The sequence below is a fragment of the Arctopsyche grandis genome, unplaced genomic scaffold, assembly GCF_051622035.1.
Source record: "Arctopsyche grandis isolate Sample6627 unplaced genomic scaffold, ASM5162203v2 HiC_scaffold_32, whole genome shotgun sequence".
Lineage (NCBI taxonomy): Eukaryota > Metazoa > Arthropoda > Insecta > Trichoptera > Hydropsychidae > Arctopsyche > Arctopsyche grandis.
The window spans coordinates 1,581,984-1,603,761 of NW_027518437.1; positions in this window are offsets into that span (position 1 = coordinate 1,581,984).

A 21,778-nucleotide genomic window follows, 5' to 3' on the forward strand; every position below is an offset into this window, starting at 1 on the left:
CTTATCCTACAGAACCTCACCCATCTGAACCTAACCATCACCGAAATCAAAGAATTGGACATTGCGAAAATATCTACAAAACGTGCTTACTTCACAATACCTAAACCAACCTAACCTAACCATCACCGAAGTCAGAGAATTCGACATTGCCAAAATATCCACAAAAAGTTCTTATTCTACCAAACCTCACTTATCTGAACCTAACCATCACTGAAATCAAAGAATTGGACAATGATACAATATCCACAAAACGTGCTTACCTCACAATACCTAACTTAACCTAACCTAACCATCACCGAAGTCAGAGAATTCGACATTGCCAAAATATCCACAAAAAGTTCTTATCCTACCAAATTTCACCCATCTGAACCTAACGATCATCGAAATCAAAGAATTGGACATTGCCAAAATATCCACAAAACGTGCTTACCTCACTATACCTTATCCAACCTAACCTAACCATCACCGAAGTCAGAGAATTCGACATTGCCAAAATATCCACAAAAATTTCTTATCCTACAAAACCTCACCCATCTGAACCTAACCATCACCGAAATCAAAGAATTAGACATTGCCAAAATATCCACAAAACGTGCTTACCTCACCATATTTAACCCAACCTAACCTTATCATCACCGAAGTCAAAGAATTCGACATTGCCAAAATATCCACAAAAAGTTCTTATCCTACCAAACCTCACCCATCTGAACCTAACCATCACCGAAATCAAAGAATTGGACATTGCCAAAATATCCACAAAACGTGCTTAACTCACCATACCTAACTTAACCTAACCTTACCATCACCGAAGTCAAAGAATTCTACATTGCCAAAATATCCACAAAAAGTTCTTATCCTACCAAACATCTCCCATCTGAACCTAACCTTCACCGAAATCAAAGATTTAGACATTGCCAAAATATCCACAAAACGTGCTTACTTCACAATAACTAACCCAACCTAACCTAACCATCACCGAAGTCAGAGAATTCGACATTGCCAAAATATCCACAAAAAGTTCTTATCCTACCAAACCTCACTTATCTGAACCTAACCATCACCGAAATCAAAGAATTAGACAATGATAAAATATCCACAAAACGTGCTTACTTCACAATACCTAACCCAACCTAACCTAACCATCACCGAAGTCAGAGAATTCGACATTGCCAAAATATCCACAAAAAGTTCTTATCCTACCAAACCTCACTTATCTGAACCTAACCATCACCGAAATCAAAGAATTAGGCTTGACAAAATATCCATAAAACGTGCTTACTTCACAATACCTAACCCAACCTAACCTAACCATCACCGAAGTCAGAGAATTCGACATTTCCAAAATATCCACAAAAAGTTCTTATCCTACCAAACCTCACCCATCTGAACCTAACCATCACCGAAATCAAAGAATTAGGCTTGACAAAATATCCACAAAACGTGCTTACCTCACAATACCAAACCCAACCTAACCTAACCATCACCGAAGTCAGAGAATTCGACAATGCCAAAATATCCACAAAAAGTTCTTATCCTACCAAACCTCACCCATCTGAACCTAACCATCACCGAAATCAAAGAATTAGGCTTGACAAAATATCCATAAAACGTGCTTACCTCACAATACCTAACCCAACCTAACCTAACCATCACCGAAGTCAGAGAATTCGACATTGCCAAAATATCCACAAAAAGTTCTTATCCTACCAAACCTCACCCATCTGAACCTAACCATCACCGAAATCAAAAAATTGGATATTGATAAATAATCCACAAAACGAGTTTACCTCACAATACCTTACCCAACCTAACCTAACCATCATCGAAGTCAGAGAATTCGACATTGCCAAAATATCCACAAAAAGTTCTTATCCTACCAAACCTCACCCATCTGAACCTAACCATCACCGAAATCAAAGAATTGGACATTAATAAAATATCCACGAAACGTGCCTTTCTCACAATATCTTATCCAACCTAACCTAACCATCACCGAAGTCAGAAAATTCGACATTGCCAAAATATCCACAAAAAGTTCTTATCCTACAGAACCTCACCCATCTGAACCTAACCATCACCGAAATCAAAGAATTGGACATTGCGAAAATATCTACAAAACGTGCTTACTTCACAATACCTAAACCGACCTAACCTAACCATCACCGAAGTCAGAGAATTCGACATTGCCAAAATATCCACAAAAAGTTCTTATTCTACCAAACCTCACTTATCTGAACCTAACCATCACTGAAATCAAAGAATTGGACAATGATACAATATCCACAAAACGTGCTTACCTCACAATACCTAACCCAACCTAACCTAACCATCACCGAAGTCAGAGAATTCGACATTGCCAAAATATCCACAAAAAGTTCTTATCCTACCAAATTTCACCCATCTGAACCTAACGATCATCGAAATCAAAGAATTGGACATTGCCAAAATATCCACAAAACGTGCTTACCTCACTATACCTTATCCAACCTAACCTTACCATCACCGAAGTCAGAGAATTCGACATTGCCAAAATATCCACAAAAATTTCTTATCCTACAAAACCTCACCCATCTGAACCTAACCATCACCGAAATCAAAGAATTAGACATTGCCAAAATATCCACAAAACGTGTTTACCTCACCATATTTAACCCAACCTAACCTTATCATCACCGAAGTCAAAGAATTCGACATTGCCAAAATATCCACAAAAAGTTCTTATCCTACCAAACCTCTCCCATCTGAACCTAACCATCACTGAAATCAAAGAATTCGACATTGACAAAATATCCACAAAACGTGCTTCCCTCACCATACCTAACCCAACCTAACCTTACCATCACCGAAGTCCGAGAATTCGACATTGCCAAAATATCCACAAAAAGTTCTTATCCTACCAAACCTCACCCATCTGAACCTAACCATCACAGAAATTAAAGAATTAGGCTTGCCAAAATATCCACAAAACGTGTTTACCTCACAATACCTAACCCAACCTAACCTAACCATCACCGAAGTCAGAGAATTCGACATTGCCAAAATATCCACAAAAAGTTCTTATCCTACCAAACCTCACTTATCTGAACCTAACCATCACCGAAATCAAAGAATTAGGCTTGACAAAATATCCATAAAACGTGCTTACTTCACAATACCTAACCCAACCTAACCTAACCATCACCGAAGTCAGAGAATTCGACATTGCCAAAATATCCACAAAAAGTTCTTATCCTACCAAACCTCACCCATCTGAACCTAACCATCACCGAAATCAAAAAATTAGGCTTGATAAAAAATCCACAAAACGTGCGTACCTCACAATACCTAACCTAACCTAACCTAACCATCACCGAAGTCAGAGAGTTCGACAATGCCAAAATATCCACAAAAAGTTCTTATCCTACCAAACCTCACCCATCTGAACCTAACCATCACCGAAATCAAAGAATTAGACATTGCCAAAATATCCACAAAACGTGCTTACCTCACCATATTTAACCCAACCTAACCTTATCATCACCGAAGTCAAAGAATTCGACATTGCCAAAATATCCACAAAAAGTTCTTATCCTACCAAACCTCACCCATCTGAACCTAACCATCACAGAAATTAAAGAATTAGGCTTGCCAAAATATCCACAAAACGTGTTTACCTCACAATACCTAACCCAACCTAACCTAACCATCACCGAAGTCAGAGAATTCGACATTGCCAAAATATCCACAAAAAGTTCTTATCCTACAGAACCTCACCCATCTGAACCTAACCATCACCGAAATCAAAGAATTGGACATTGCGAAAATATCCACAAAACGTGCTTACTTCACAATACCTAAACCAACCTAACCTAACCATCACCGAAGTCAGAGAATTCGACATTGCCAAAATATCCACAAAAAGTTCTTATTCTACCAAACCTCACTTATCTGAACCTAACCATCACTGAAATCAAAGAATTGGACAATGATACAATATCCACAAAACGTGCTTACCTCACAATACCTAACCCAACCTAACCTAACCATCACCGAAGTCAGAGAATTCGACATTGCCAAAATATCCACAAAAAGTTCTTAACCTACCAAACCTCACTTATCTGAACCTAACCATCACCGAAATCAAAGAATTAGACAATGATAAAATATCCACAAAACGTGCTTACTTCACAATACCTAACCCAACCTAACCTAACCATCACCGAAGTCAGAGAATTCGACATTGCCAAAATATCCACAAAAAGTTCTTATCCTACCAAACCTCACTTATCTGAACCTAACCATCACCGAAATCAAAGAATTAGGCTTGACAAAATATCCATAAAATGTGCTTACTTCACAATACCTAACCTAACCTAACCTAACCATCACCGAAGTCAGAGAATTCGACATTGCCAAAATATCCACAAAAAGTTCTTATCCTACCAAACCTCACGCATCTGAACCTAACCATCACCGAAATCAAAGAATTAGGCTTGACAAAATATCCACAAAACGTGCTTACCTCACAATACCAAACCCAACCTAACCTAACCATCACCGAAGTCAGAGAATTCGACAATGCCAAAATATCCACAAAAAGTTCTTATCCTACCAAACCTCACCCATCTGAACCTAACCATCACCGAAATCAAAGAATTAGGCTTGACAAAATATCCATAAAACGTGCTTACCTCACAATACCTAACCCAACCTAACCTAACCATCACCGAAGTCAGAGAATTCGACATTGCCAAAATATCCACAAAAAGTTCTTATCCTACCAAACCTCACCCATCTGAACCTAACCATCACCGAAATCAAAAAATTGGATATTGATAAATAATCCACAAAACGAGTTTACCTCTCAATACCTTACCCAACCTAACCTAACCATCACCGAAGTCAGAGAATTCGACATTGCCAAAATATCCACAAAAAGTTCTTATCCTACCAAACCTCACTTATCTGAACCTAACCATCACCGAAATCAAAGAATTAGACAATGATAAAATATCCACAAAACGTGCTTACTTCACAATACCTAACCCAACCTAACCTAACCATCACCGAAGTCAGAGAATTCGACATTGCCAAAATATCCACAAAAAGTTCTTATCCTACCAAACCTCACCCATCTGAGCCTAACCATCAACGAAATTAAAGAATTAGACATTGCCAAAATATCTACAAAACATGCTTACCTCACAGTACCTAACCCAACCTAACCTAACCATCACCGAAGTCAGAGAATTCGACAATGCCAAAATATCCACAAAAAGTTCTTATCCTACCAAACCTCACCCATCTGAACCTAACCATCACCGAAATTAAAGAATTAGGCTTGCCAAAATATCCACAAAACGTGTTTACCTCACATTACCTAACCCAACCTAACCTAACCATCACCGAAGTCAGAGAATTTGACATTGCCAAAATATCCACAAAAAGTTCTTATCCTACCAAACCTCACCCATCTGAACCTAACCATCACCGAAATCAAGGAATTGGACATTAATAAAATATCCACGAAACGTGCCTTTCTCACAATATCTTATCCAACCTAACCTAACCATCACCGAAGTCAGAGAATTCGACATTGCCAAAATATCCACAAAAAGTTCTTATCCTACAGAACCTCACCCATCTGAACCTAACCATCACCGAAATCAAAGAATTGGACATTGCGAAAATATCCACAAAACGTGCTTACTTCACAATACCTAAACCAACCTAACCTAACCATCACCGAAGTCAGAGAATTCGACATTGCCAAAATATCCACAAAAAGTTCTTATTCTACCAAACCTCACTTATCTGAACCTAACCATCACTGAAATCAAAGAATTGGACAATGATACAATATCCACAAAACGTGCTTACCTCACAATACCTAACCCAACCTAACCTAACCATCACCGAAGTCAGAGAATTCGACATTGCCAAAATATCCACAAAAAGTTCTTATCCTACCAAATTTCACCCATCTGAACCTAACGATCATCGAAATCAAAGAATTGGACATTGCCAAAATATCCACAAAACGTGCTTACCTCACTATACCTTATCCAACCTAACCTAACCATCACCGAAGTCAGAGAATTCGACATTGCCAAAATATCCACAAAAATTTCTTATCCTACAAAACCTCACCCATCTGAACCTAACCATCACCGAAATCAAAGAATTAGACATTGCCAAAATATCCACAAAACGTGCTTACCTCACCATATTTAACCCAACCTAACCTTATCATCACCGAAGTCAAAGAATTCGACATTGCCAAAATATCCACAAAAAGTTCTTATCCTACCAAACCTCTCCCATCTGAACCTAACCATCACTGAAATCAAAGAATTCGACATTGACAAAATATCCACAAAACGTGCTTCCCTCACCATACCTAACCCAACCTAACCTTACCATCACCGAAGTCCGAGAATTCGACATTGCCAAAATATCCACAAAAAGTTCTTATCCTACCAAACCTCACCCATCTGAACCTAACCATCACAGAAATTAAAGAATTAGGCTTGCCAAAATATCCACAAAACGTGTTTACCTCACAATACCTAACCCAACCTAACCTAACCATCACCGAAGTCAGAGAATTCGACATTGCCAAAATATCCACAAAAAGTTCTTATCCTACCAAACCTCACTTATCTGAACCTAACCATCACCGAAATCAAAGAATTAGGCTTAACAAAATATCCATAAAACGTGCTTACTTCACAATACCTAACCCAACCTAACCTAACCATCACCGAAGTCAGAGAATTCGACATTGCCAAAATATCCACAAAAAGTTCTTATCCTACCAAACCTCACCCATCTGAACCTAACCATCACCGAAATCAAAAAATTAGGCTTGACAAAAAATCCACAAAACGTGCGTACCTCACAATACCTAACCTAACCTAACCTAACCATCACCGAAGTCAGAGAGTTCGACAATGCCAAAATATCCACAAAAAGTTCTTATCCTACCAAACCTCACCCATCTGAACCTAACCATCACCGAAATCAAAGAATTAGGCTTGACAAAATATCCATAAAACGTGCTTACCTCACAATACCTAACCCAACCTAACCTAACCATCACCGAAGTCAGAGAATTCGACATTGCCAAAATATCCACAAAAAGTTCTTATCCTACAAAACCTCACCCATCTGAACCTAACCATCACCGAAATCAAAGAATTGGATATTGATAAATAATCCACAAAACGAGTTTACCTCACAATACCTAACCCAACCTAACCTTACCATCACCGAAGTCAGAGAATTCGACATTGCCAAAATATCCACAAAAAGTTCTTATCCTACCAAACCTCACTTATCTGAACCTAACCATCACCGAAATCAAAGAATTAGACAATGATAAAATATCCACAAAACGTGCTTACTTCACAATACCTAACCCAACCTAACCTAACCATCACCGAAGTCAGAGAATTCGACATTGCCAAAATATCCACAAAAAGTTCTTATCCTACCAAACCTCACCCATCTGAACCTAACCATCACCGAAATCAAAGAATTGGATATTGATAAATAATCCACAAAACGAGTTTACCTCACAATACCTAACCCAACCTAACCTAACCATCACCGAAGTCAGAGAATTCGACATTGCCAAAATATCCACAAAAAGTTCTTATCCTACCAAACCTCACTTATCTGAACCTAACCATCACCGAAATCAAAGAATTAGACAATGATAAAATATCCACAAAACGTGCTTACTTCACAATACCTAACCCAACCTAACCTAACCATCACCGAAGTCAGAGAATTCGACATTGCCAAAATATCCACAAAAAGTTCTTATCCTACCAAACCTCACCCATCTGAACCTAACCATCACCGAAATCAAAGAATTGGATATTGATAAATAATCCACAAAACGAGTTTACCTCACAATACCTAACCCAACCTAACCTAACCATCACCGAAGTCAGAGAATTCGACATTGCCAAAATATCCACAAAAAGTTCTGATCCTACCAAACCTCACTTATCTGAACCTAACCATCACCGAAATCAAAGAATTAGGCTTGACAAAATATCCATAAAACGTGCTTACTTCACAATACCTAACCCAACCTAACCTAACCATCACCGAAGTCAGAGAATTCGACATTGCCAAAATATCCACAAAAAGTTCTTATCCTACCAAACCTCACCCATCTGAACCTAACCATCACCGAAATCAAAAAATTAGGCTTGACAAAAAATCCACAAAACGTGCGTACCTCACAATACCTAACCTAACCTAACCTAACCATCACCGAAGTCAGAGAGTTCGACAATGCCAAAATATCCACAAAAAGTTCTTATCCTACCAAACCTCACCCATCTGAACCTAACCATCACCGAAATCAAAGAATTAGGCTTGACAAAATATCCATAAAACGTGCTTACCTTACAATACCTAACCCAACCTAACCTAACCATCACCGAAGTCAGAGAATTCGACATTGCCAAAATATCCACAAAAAGTTCTTATCCTACAAAACCTCACCCATCTGAACCTAACCATCACCGAAATCAAAGAATTGGATATTGATAAATAATCCACAAAACGAGTTTACCTCACAATACCTAACCCAACCTAACCTAACCATCACCGAAGTCAGAGAATTCGACATTGCCAAAATATCCACAAAAAGTTCTTATCCTACCAAACCTCACTTATCTGAACCTAACCATCACCGAAATCAAAGAATTAGACAATGATAAAATATCCACAAAACGTGCTTACTTCACAATACCTAACCCAACCTAACCTAACCATCACCGAAGTCAGAGAATTCGACATTGCCAAAATATCCACAAAAAGTTCTTATCCTACCAAACCTCACCCATCTGAACCTAACCATCACCGAAATCAAAGAATTGGATATTGATAAATAATCCACAAAACGAGTTTACCTCACAATACCTAACCCAACCTAACCTAACCATCACCGAAGTCAGAGAATTCGACATTGCCAAAATATCCACAAAAAGTTCTTATCCTACCAAACCTCACTTATCTGAACCTAACCATCACCGAAATCAAAGAATTAGACAATGATAAAATATCCACAAAACGTGCTTACTTCACAATACCTAACCCAACCTAACCTAACCATCACCGAAGTCAGAGAATTCGACATTGCCAAAATATCCACAAAAAGTTCTTATCCTACCAAACCTCACCCATCTGAACCTAACCATCACCGAAATCAAAGAATTGGATATTGATAAATAATCCACAAAACGAGTTTACCTCACAATACCTAACCCAACCTAACCTAACCATCACCGAAGTCAGAGAATTCGACATTGCCAAAATATCCACAAAAAGTTCTTATCCTACCAAACCTCACTTATCTGAACCTAACCATCACCGAAATCAAAGAATTAGGCTTGACAAAATATCCATAAAACGTGCTTACTTCACAATACCTAACCCAACCTAACCTAACCATCACCGAAGTCAGAGAATTCGACATTGCCAAAATATCCACAAAAAGTTCTTATCCTACCAAACCTCACCCATCTGAACCTAACCATCACCGAAATCAAAGAATTGGACATTAATAAAATATCCACGAAACGTGCCTTTCTCACAATATCTTATCCAACCTAACCTAACCATCACCGAAGTCAGAGAATTCGACATTGCCAAAATATCCACAAAAAGTTCTTATCCTACAGAACCTCACCCATCTGAACCTAACCATCACCGAAATCAAAGAATTGGACATTGCGAAAATATCCACAAAACGTGCTTACTTCACAATACCTAAACCAACCTAACCTAACCATCACCGAAGTCAGAGAATTCGACATTGCCAAAATATCCACAAAAAGTTCTTATTCTACCAAACCTCACTTATCTGAACCTAACCATCACTGAAATCAAAGAATTGGACAATGATACAATATCCACAAAACGTGCTTACCTCACAATACCTAACCCAACCTAACCTAACCATCACCGAAGTCAGAGAATTCGACATTGCCAAAATATCCACAAAAAGTTCTTATCCTACCAAATTTCACCCATATGAACCTAACGATCATCGAAATCAAAGAATTGGACATTGCCAAAATATCCACAAAACGTGCTTACCTCACTATACCTTATCCAACCTAACCTTACCATCACCGAAGTCAGAGAATTCGACATTGCCAAAATATCCACAAAAATTTCTTATCCTACAAAACCTCACCCATCTGAACCTAACCATCACCGAAATCAAAGAATTAGACATTGCCAAAATATCCACAAAACGTGCTTACCTCACCATATTTAACCCAACCTAACCTTATCATCACCGAAGTCAAAGAATTCGACATTGCCAAAATATCCACAAAAAGTTCTTATCCTACCAAACCTCTCCCATCTGAACCTAACCATCACTGAAATCAAAGAATTCGACATTGACAAAATATCCACAAAACGTGCTTCCCTCACCATACCTAACCCAACCTAACCTTACCATCACCGAAGTCCGAGAATTCGACATTGCCAAAATATCCACAAAAAGTTCTTATCCTACCAAACCTCACCCATCTGAACCTAACCATCACAGAAATTAAAGAATTAGGCTTGCCAAAATATCCACAAAACGTGTTTACCTCACAATACCTAACCCAACCTAACCTAACCATCACCGAAGTCAGAGAATTCGAAATTGCCAAAATATCCACAAAAAGTTCTTATCCTACCAAACCTCACTTATCTGAACCTAACCATCACCGAAATCAAAGAATTAGGCTTGACAAAATATCCATAAAACGTGCTTACTTCACAATACCTAACCCAACCTAACCTAACCATCACCGAAGTCAGAGAATTCGACATTGCCAAAATATCCACAAAAAGTTCTTATCCTACCAAACCTCACCCATCTGAACCTAACCATCACCGAAATCAAAAAATTAGGCTTGACAAAAAATCCACAAAACGTGCGTACCTCACAATACCTAACCTAACCTAACCTAACCATCACCGAAGTCAGAGAGTTCGACAATGCCAAAATATCCACAAAAAGTTCTTATCCTACCAAACCTCACCCATCTGAACCTAACCATCACCGAAATCAAAGAATTAGGCTTGACAAAATATCCATAAAACGTGCTTACCTCACAATACCTAACCCAACCTAACCTAACCATCACCGAAGTCAGAGAATTCGACATTGCCAAAATATCCACAAAAAGTTCTTATCCTACAAAACCTCACCCATCTGAACCTAACCATCACCGAAATCAAAGAATTGGATATTAATAAATAATCCACAAAACGAGTTTACCTCACAATACCTAACCCAACCTAACCTAACCATCACCGAAGTCAGAGAATTCGACATTGCCAAAATATCCACAAAAAGTTCTTATCCTACCAAACCTCACTTATCTGAACCTAACCATCACCGAAATCAAAGAATTAGACAATGATAAAATATCCACAAAACGTGCTTACTTCACAATACCTAACCCAACCTAACCTAACCATCACCGAAGTCAGAGAATTCGACATTGCCAAAATATCCACAAAAAGTTCTTATCCTACCAAACCTCACCCATCTGAACCTAACCATCACCGAAATCAAAGAATTGGATATTGATAAATAATCCACAAAACGAGTTTACCTCACAATACCTAACCCAACCTAACCTAACCATCACCGAAGTCAGAGAATTCGACATTGCCAAAATATCCACAAAAAGTTCTTATCCTACCAAACCTCACTTATCTGAACCTAACCATCACCGAAATCAAAGAATTAGGCTTGACAAAATATCCATAAAACGTGCTTACTTCACAATACCTAACCCAACCTAACCTAACCATCACCGAAGTCAGAGAATTCGACATTGCCAAAATATCCACAAAAAGTTCTTATCCTACCAAACCTCACCCATTCGAACCTAACCATCACCGAAATCAAAGAATTAGGCTTGACAAAATATCCATAAAACGTGCTTACCTCACAATACCTAACCCAACCTAACCTAACCATCACCGAAGTCAGAGAATTCGACATTGCCAAAATATCCACAAAAAGTTCTTATCCTACCAAACCTCACCCATCTGAACCTAACCATCACCGAAATCAAAAAATTGGATATTGATAAATAATCCACAAAACGAGTTTACCTCACAATACCTTACCCAACCTAACCTAACCATCACCGAAGTCAGAGAATTCGACATTGCCAAAATATCCACAAAAAGTTCTTATCCTACCAAACCTCACTTATCTGAACCTAACCATCACCGAAATCAAAGAATTAGACAATGATAAAATATCCACAAAACGTGCTTACTTCACAATACCTAACCCAACCTAACCTAACCATCACCGAAGTCAGAGAATTCGACATTGCCAAAATATCCACAAAAAGTTCTTATCCTACCAAACCTCACTTATCTGAACCCAACCATCACCGAAATCAAAGAATTAGGCTTGACAAAATATCCATAAAACGTGCTTACTTCACAATACCTAACCCAACCTAACCTAACCATCACCGAAGTCAGAGAATTCGACATTGCCAAAATATCCACAAAAAGTTCTTATCCTACCAAACCTCACCCATCTGAACCTAACCATCACCGAAATCAAAAAATTAGGCTTGACAAAAAATCCACAAAACGTGCGTACCTCACAATACCTAACCTAACCTAACCTAACCATCACCGAAGTCAGAGAGTTCGACAATGGCAAAATATCCACAAAAAGTTCTTATCCTACCAAACCTCACCCATCTGAACCTAACCATCACCGAAATCAAAGAATTAGGCTTGACAAAATATCCATAAAACGTGCTTACCTCACAATACCTAACCCAACCTAACCTAACCATCACCGAAGTCAGAGAATTCGACATTGCCAAAATATCCACAAAAAGTTCTTATCCTACAAAACCTCACCCATCTGAACCTAACCATCACCGAAATCAAAGAATTGGATATTGATAAATAATCCACAAAACGAGTTTACCTCACAATACCTAACCCAACCTAACCTAACCATCACCGAAGTCAGAGAATTCGACATTGCCAAAATATCCACAAAAAGTTCTTATCCTACCAAACCTCACTTATCTGAACCTAACCATCACCGAAATCAAAGAATTAGACAATGATAAAATATCCACAAAACGTGCTTACTTCACAATACCTAACCCAAACTAACCTAACCATCACCGAAGTCAGAGAATTCGACATTGCCAAAATATCCACAAAAAGTTCTTATCCTACCAAACCTCACCCATCTGAACCTAACCATCACCGAAATCAAAGAATTGGATATTGATAAATAATACACAAAACGAGTTTACCTCACAATACCTAACCCAACCTAACCTAACCATCACCGAAGTCAGAGAATTCGACATTGCCAAAATATCCACAAAAAGTTCTTATCCTACCAAACCTCACTTATCTGAACCTAACCATCACCGAAATCAAAGAATTAGACAATGATAAAATATCCACAAAACGTGCTTACTTCACAATACCTAACCCAACCTAACCTAACCATCACCGAAGTCAGAGAATTCGACATTGCCAAAATATCCACAAAAAGTTCTTATCCTACCAAACCTCACCCATCTGAACCTAACCATCACCGAAATCAAAGAATTGGATATTGATAAATAATCCACAAAACGAGTTTACCTCACAATACCTAACCAAACCTAACCTAACCATCACCGAAGTCAGAGAATTCGACATTGCCAAAATATCCACAAAAAGTTCTTATCCTACCAAACCTCACTTATCTGAACCTAACCATCACCGAAATCAAAGAATAAGGCTTGGCAAAATATCCATAAAACGTGCTTACTTCACAATACCTAACCCAACCTAACCTAACCATCACCGAAGTCAGAGAATTCGACATTGCCAAAATATCCACAAAAAGTTCTTATCCTACCAAACCTCACCCATCTGAACCTAACCATCACCGAAATCAAAGAATTAGGCTTGACAAAATATCCACAAAACGTGCTTACCTCACAATACCAAACCCAACCTAACCTAACCATCACCGAAGTCAGAGAATTTGACAATGCCAAAATATCCACAAAAAGTTCTTATCCTACCAAACCTCACCCATCTGAACCTAACCATCACCGAAATCAAAGAATTAGGCTTGACAAAATATCCAAAAAACGTGCTTACCTCACAATACCTAACCCAACCTAACCTAACCATCACCGAAGTCAGAGAATTCGACATTGCCAAAATATCCACAAAAAGTTCTTATCCTACCAAACCTCACCCATCTGAACCTAACCATCACCGAAATCAAAAAATTGGATATTGATAAATAATCCACAAAACGAGTTTACCTCACAATACCTTACCCAACCTAACCTAACCATCACCGAAGTCAGAGAATTCGACATTGCCAAAATATCCACAAAAAGTTCTTATCCTACCAAACCTCACTTATCTGAACCTAACCATCACCGAAATCAAAGAATTAGACAATGATTAAATATCCACAAAACGTGCTTACTTCACAATACCTAACCCAACCTAACCTAACCATCACCGAAGTCAGAGAATTCGACATTGCCAAAATATCCACAAAAAGTTCTTATCCTACCAAACCTCACCCATCTGAACCTAACCATCACCGAAATCAAAGAATTGGATATTGATAAATAATCCACAAAACGAGTTTACCTCACAATACCTAACCCAACCTAACCTAACCATCACCGAAGTCAGAGAATTCGACATTGCCAAAATATCCACAAAAAGTTCTTATCCTACCAAACCTCACTTATCTGAACCTAACCATCACCGAAATCAAAGAATTAGGCTTGACAAAATATCCATAAAACGTGCTTACTTCACAATACCTAACCCAACCTAACCTAACCATCACCGAAGTCAGAGAATTCGACATTGCTAAAATATCCACAAAAAGTTCTTATCCTACCAAACCTCACCCATCTGAACCTAACCATCACCGAAATCAAAGAATTGGACATTAATAAAATATCCACGAAACGTGCCTTTCTCACAATATCTTATCCAACCTAACCTAACCATCACCGAAGTCAGAGAATTCGACATTGCCAAAATATCCACAAAAAGTTCTTATCCTACAGAACCTCACCCATCTGAACCTAACCATCACCGAAATCAAAGAATTGGACATTGCGAAAATATCCACAAAACGTGCTTACTTCACAATACCTAAACCAACCTAACCTAACCATCACCGAAGTCAGAGAATTCGACATTGCCAAAATATCCACAAAAAGTTCTTATTCTACCAAACCTCACTTATCTGAACCTAACCATCACTGAAATCAAAGAATTGGACAATGATACAATATCCACAAAACGTGCTTACCTCACAATACCTAACCCAACTTAACCTAACCATCACCGAAGTCAGAGAATTCGACATTGCCAAAATATCCACAAAAAGTTCTTATCTTACCAAATTTCACCCATATGAACCTAACGATCATCGAAATCAAAGAATTGGACATTGCCAAAATATCCACAAAACGTGCTTACCTCACTATACCTTATCCAACCTAACCTTACCATCACCGAAGTCAGAGAATTCGACATTGCCAAAATATCCACAAAAATTTCTTATCCTACAAAACCTCACCCATCTGAACCTAACCATCACCGAAATCAAAGAATTAGACATTGCCAAAATATCCACAAAACGTGCTTACCTCACCATATTTAACCCAACCTAACCTTATCATCACCGAAGTCAAAGAATTCGACATTGCCAAAATATCCACAAAAAGTTCTTATCCTACCAAACCTCTCCCATCTGAACCTAACCATCACTGAAATCAAAGAATTCGACATTGACAAAATATCCACAAAACGTGCTTCCCTCACCATACCTAACCCAACCTAACCTTACCATCACCGAAGTCCGAGAATTCGACATTGCCAAAATATCCACAAAAAGTTCTTATCCTACCAAACCTCACCCATCTGAACCTAACCATCACAGAAATTAAAGAATTAGGCTTGCCAAAATATCCACAAAACGTGTTTACCTCACAATACCTAACCCAACCTAACCTAACCATCACCGAAGTCAGAGAATTCGACATTGCCAAAATATCCACAAAAAGTTCTTATCCTACCAAACCTCACTTATCTGAACCTAACCATCACCGAAATCAAAGAATTAGGCTTGACAAAATATCCATAAAACGTGCTTACTTCACAATACCTAACCCAACCTAACCTAACCATCAGCGAAGTCAGAGAATTCGACATTGCCAAAATATCCACAAAAAGTTCTTATCCTACCAAACCTCACCCATCTGAACCTAACCATCACCGAAATCAAAAAATTAGGCTTGACAAAAAATCCACAAAACGTGCGTACCTCACAATACCTAACCTAACCTAACCTAACCATCACCGAAGTCAGAGAGTTCGACAATGCCAAAATATCCACAAAAAGTTCTTATCCTACCAAACCTCACCCATCTGAACCTAACCATCACCGAAATCAAAGAATTAGGCTTGACAAAATATCCATAAAACGTGCTTACCTCACAATACCTAACCCAACCTAACCTAACCATCACCGAAGTCAGAGAATTCGACATTGCCAAAATATCCACAAAAAGTTCTTATCCTACAAAACCTCACCCATCTGAACCTAACCATCACCGAAATCAAAGAATTGGATATTAATAAATAATCCACAAAACGAGTTTACCTCACAATACCTAACCCAACCTAACCTTACCATCACCGAAGTCAGAGAATTCGACATTGCCAAAATATCCACAAAAAGTTCTTATCCTACCAAACCTCACTTATCTGAACCTAACCATCACCGAAATCAAAGAATTAGACAATGATAAAATATCCACAAAACGTGCTTACTTCACAATACCTAACCCAACCTAACCTAACCATCACCGAAGTCAGAGAATTCGACATTGCCAAAATATCCACAAAAAGTTCTTATCCTACCAAACCTCACCCATCTGAACCTAACCATCACCGAAATCAAAGAATTGGATAATGATAAATAATCCACAAAACGAGTTTACCTCACAATACCTAACCCAACCTAACCTAACCATCACCGAAGTCAGAGAATTCGACATTGCCAAAATATCCACAAAAAGTTCTTATCCTACCAAACCTCACTTATCTGAACCTAACCATCACCGAAATCAAAGAATTAGACAATGATAAAATATCCACAAAACGTGCTTACTTCACAATACCTAACCCAACCTAACCTAACCATCACCGAAGTCAGAGAATTCGACATTGCCAAAATATCCACAAAAAGTTCTTATCCTACCAAACCTCACCCATCTGAACCTAACCATCACCGAAATCAAAGAATTGGATATTGATAAATAATCCACAAAACGAGTTTACCTCACAATACCTAACCCAACCTAACCTAACCATCACCGAAGTCAGAGAATTCGACATTGCCAAAATATCCACAAAAAGTTCTTATCCTACCAAACCTCACTTATCTGAACCTAACCATCACCGAAATCAAAGAATTAGGCTTGACAAAATATCCATAAAACGTGCTTACTTCACAATACCTAACCCAACCTAACCTAACCATCACCGAAGTCAGAGAATTCGACATTGCCAAAATATCCACAAAAAGTTCTTATCCTACCAAACCTCACCCATTCGAACCTAACCATCACCGAAATCAAAGAATTAGGCTTGACAAAATATCCATAAAACGTGCTTACCTCACAATACCTAACCCAACCTAACCTAACCATCACCGAAGTCAGAGAATTCGACATTGCCAAAATATCCACAAAAAGTTCTTATCCTACCAAACCTCACCCATCTGAACCTTACCATCACCGAAATCAAAAAATTGGATATTGATAAATAATCCACAAAACGAGTTTACCTCACAATACCTTACCCAACCTAACCTAACCATCACCGAAGTCAGAGAATTCGACATTGCCAAAATATCCACAAAAAGTTCTTATCCTACCAAACCTCACCCATCTGAACCTAACCATCACCGAAATCAAAAAATTAGGCTTGACAAAAAATCCACAAAACGTGCGTACCTCACAATACCTAACCTAACCTAACCTAACCATCACCGAAGTCAGAGAGTTCGACAATGCCAAAATATCCACAAAAAGTTCTTATCCTACCAAACCTCACCCATCTGAACCTAACCATCACCGAAATCAAAGAATTAGGCTTGACAAAATATCCATAAAACGTGCTTACCTCACAATACCTAACCCAACCTAACCTAACCATCACCGAAGTCAGAGAATTCGACATTGCCAAAATATCCACAAAAAGTTCTTATCCTACAAAACCTCACCCATCTGAACCTAACCATCACCGAAATCAAAGAATTGGATATTGATAAATAATCCACAAAACGAGTTTACCTCACAATACCTAACCCAACCTAACCTAACCATCACCGAAGTCAGAGAATTCGACATTGCCAAAATATCCACAAAAAGTTCTTATCCTACCAAACCTCACTTATCTGAACCTAACCATCACCGAAATCAAAGAATTAGACAATGATAAAATATCCACAAAACGTGCTTACTTCACAATACCTAACCCAACCTAACCTAACCATCACCGAAGTCAGAGAATTCGACATTGCCAAAATATCCACAAAAAGTTCTTATCCTACCAAACCTCACCCATCTGAACCTAACCATCACCGAAATCAAAGAATTGGATATTGATAAATAATCCACAAAACGAGTTTACCTCACAATACCTAACCCAACCTAACCTAACCATCACCGAAGTCAGAGAATTCGACATTGCCAAAATATCCACAAAAAGTTCTTATCCTACCAAACCTCACTTATCTGAACCTAACCATCACCGAAATCAAAGAATTAGGCTTGACAAAATATCCATAAAACGTGCTTACTTCACAATACCTAACCCAACCTAACCTAACCATCACCGAAGTCAGAGAATTCGACATTGCCAAAATATCCACAAAAAGTTCTTATCCTACCAAACCTCACCCATCTGAACCTAACCATCACCGAAATCAAGAAATTAGGCTTGACAAAAAATCCACAAAACGTGCGTACCTCACAATACCTAACCTAACCTAACCTAACCATCACCGAAGTCAGAGAGTTCGACAATGCCAAAATATCCACAAAAAGTTCTTATCCTACCAAACCTCACCCATCTGAACCTAACCATCACCGAAATCAAAGAATTAGGCTTGACAAAATATCCATAAAACGTGCTTACCTCACAATACCTAACCCAACCTAACCTAACCATCACCGAAGTCAGAGAATTCGACATTGCCAAAATATCCACAAAAAGTTCTTATCCTACAAAACCTCACCCATCTGAACCTAACCATCACCGAAATCAAAGAATTGGATATTGATAAATAATCCACAAAACGAGTTTACCTCACAATACCTAACCCAACCTAACCTAACCATCACCGAAGTCAGAGAATTCGACATTGCCAAAATATCCACAAAAAGTTCTTATCCTACCAAACCTCACTTATCTGAACCTAACCATCACCGAAATCAAAGAATTAGACAATGATAAAATATCCACAAAACGTGCTTACTTCACAATACCTAACCCAAACTAACCTAACCATCACCGAAGTCAGAGAATTCGACATTGCCAAAATATCCACAAAAAGTTCTTATCCTACCAAACCTCACCCATCTGAACCTAACCATCACCGAAATCAAAGAATTGGATATTGATAAATAATCCACAAAACGAGTTTACCTCACAATACCTAACCCAACCTAACCTAACCATCACCGAAGTCAGAGAATTCGACATTGCCAAAATATCAACAAAAAGTTCTTATCCTACCAAACCTCACTTATCTGAACCTAACCATCACCGAAATCAAAGAATTAGACAATGATAAAATATCCACAAAACGTGCTTACTTCACAATACCTAACCCAACCTAACCTAACCATCACCGAAGTCAGAGAATTCGACATTGCCAAAATATCCACAAAAAGTTCTTATCCTACCAAACCTCACCCATCTGAACCTAACCATCACCGAAATCAAAGAATTGGATATTGATAAATAATCCACAAAACGAGTTTACCTCACAATACCTAACCCAACCTAACCTAACCATCACCGAAGTCAGAGAATTCGACATTGCCAAAATATCCACAAAAAGTTCTTATCCTACCAAACCTCACTTATCTGAACCTAACCATCACCGAAATCAAAGAATTAGGCTTGGCAAAATATCCATAAAACGTGCTTACTTCACAATACCTAACCCAACCTAACCTAACCATCACCGAAGTCAGAGAATTCGACATTGCCAAAATATCCACAAAAAGTTCTTATCCTACCAAACCTCACCCATCTGAACCTAACCATCACCGAAATCAAAGAATTAGGCTTGACAAAATATCCACAAAACGTGCTTACCTCACAATACCAAACCCAACCTAACCTAACCATCACCGAAGTCAGAGAATTTGACAATGCCAAAATATCCACAAAAAGTTCTTATCCTACCAAACCTCACCCATCTGAACCTAACCATCACCGAAATCAAAGAATTAGGCTTGACAAAATATCCAAAAAACGTGCTTACCTCACAATACCTAACCCAACCTAACCTAACCATCACCGAAGTCAGAGAATTCGACATTGCCAAAATATCCACAAAAAGTTCTTATCCTACCAAACCTCACCCATCTGAACCTAACCATCACCGAAATCAAAAAATTGGATATTGATAAATAATCCACAAAACGAGTTTACCTCACAATACCTTACCCAACCTAACCTAACCATCACCGAAGTCAGAGAATTCGACATTGCCAAAATATCCACAAAAAGTTCTTATCCTACCAAACCTCACTTATCTGAACCTAACCATCACCGAAATCAAAGAATTAGACAATGATAAAATATCCACAAAACGTGCTTACTTCACAATACCTAACCCAACCTAACCTAACCATCACCGAAGTCAGAGAATTCGACATTGCCAAAATATCCACAAAAAGTTCTTATCCTACCAAACCTCACCCATCTGAACCTAACCATCACCGAAATCAAAGAATTGGATATTGATAAATAATCCACAAAACGAGTTTACCTCACAATACCTAACCCAACCTAACCTAACCATCACCGAAGTCAGAGAATTCGACATTGCCAAAATATCCACAAAAAGTTCTTATCCTACCAAACCTCACTTATCTGAACCTAACCATCACCGAAATCAAAGAATTAGGCTTGACAAAATATCCATAAAACGTGCTTACTTCACAATACCTAACCCAACCTAACCTAACCATCACCGAAGTCAGAGAATTCGACATTGCCAAAATATCCACAAAAAGTTCTTATCCTACCAAACCTCACCCATCTGAACCTAACCATCACCGAAATCAAAGAATTGGACATTAATAAAATATCCACGAAACGTGCCTTTCTCACAATATCTTATCCAACCTAACCTAACCATCACCGAAGTCAGAGAATTCGACATTGCCAAAATATCCACAAAAAGTTCTTATCCTACAGAACCTCACCCATCTGAACCTAACCATCACCGAAATCAAAGAATTGGACATTGCGAAAATATCCACAAAACGTGCTTACTTCACAATACCTAAACCAACCTAACCTAACCATCACCGAAGTCAGAGAATTCGACATTGCCAAAATATCCACAAAAAGTTCTTATTCTACCAAACCTCACTTATCTGAACCTAACCATCACTGAAATCAAAGAATTGGACAATGA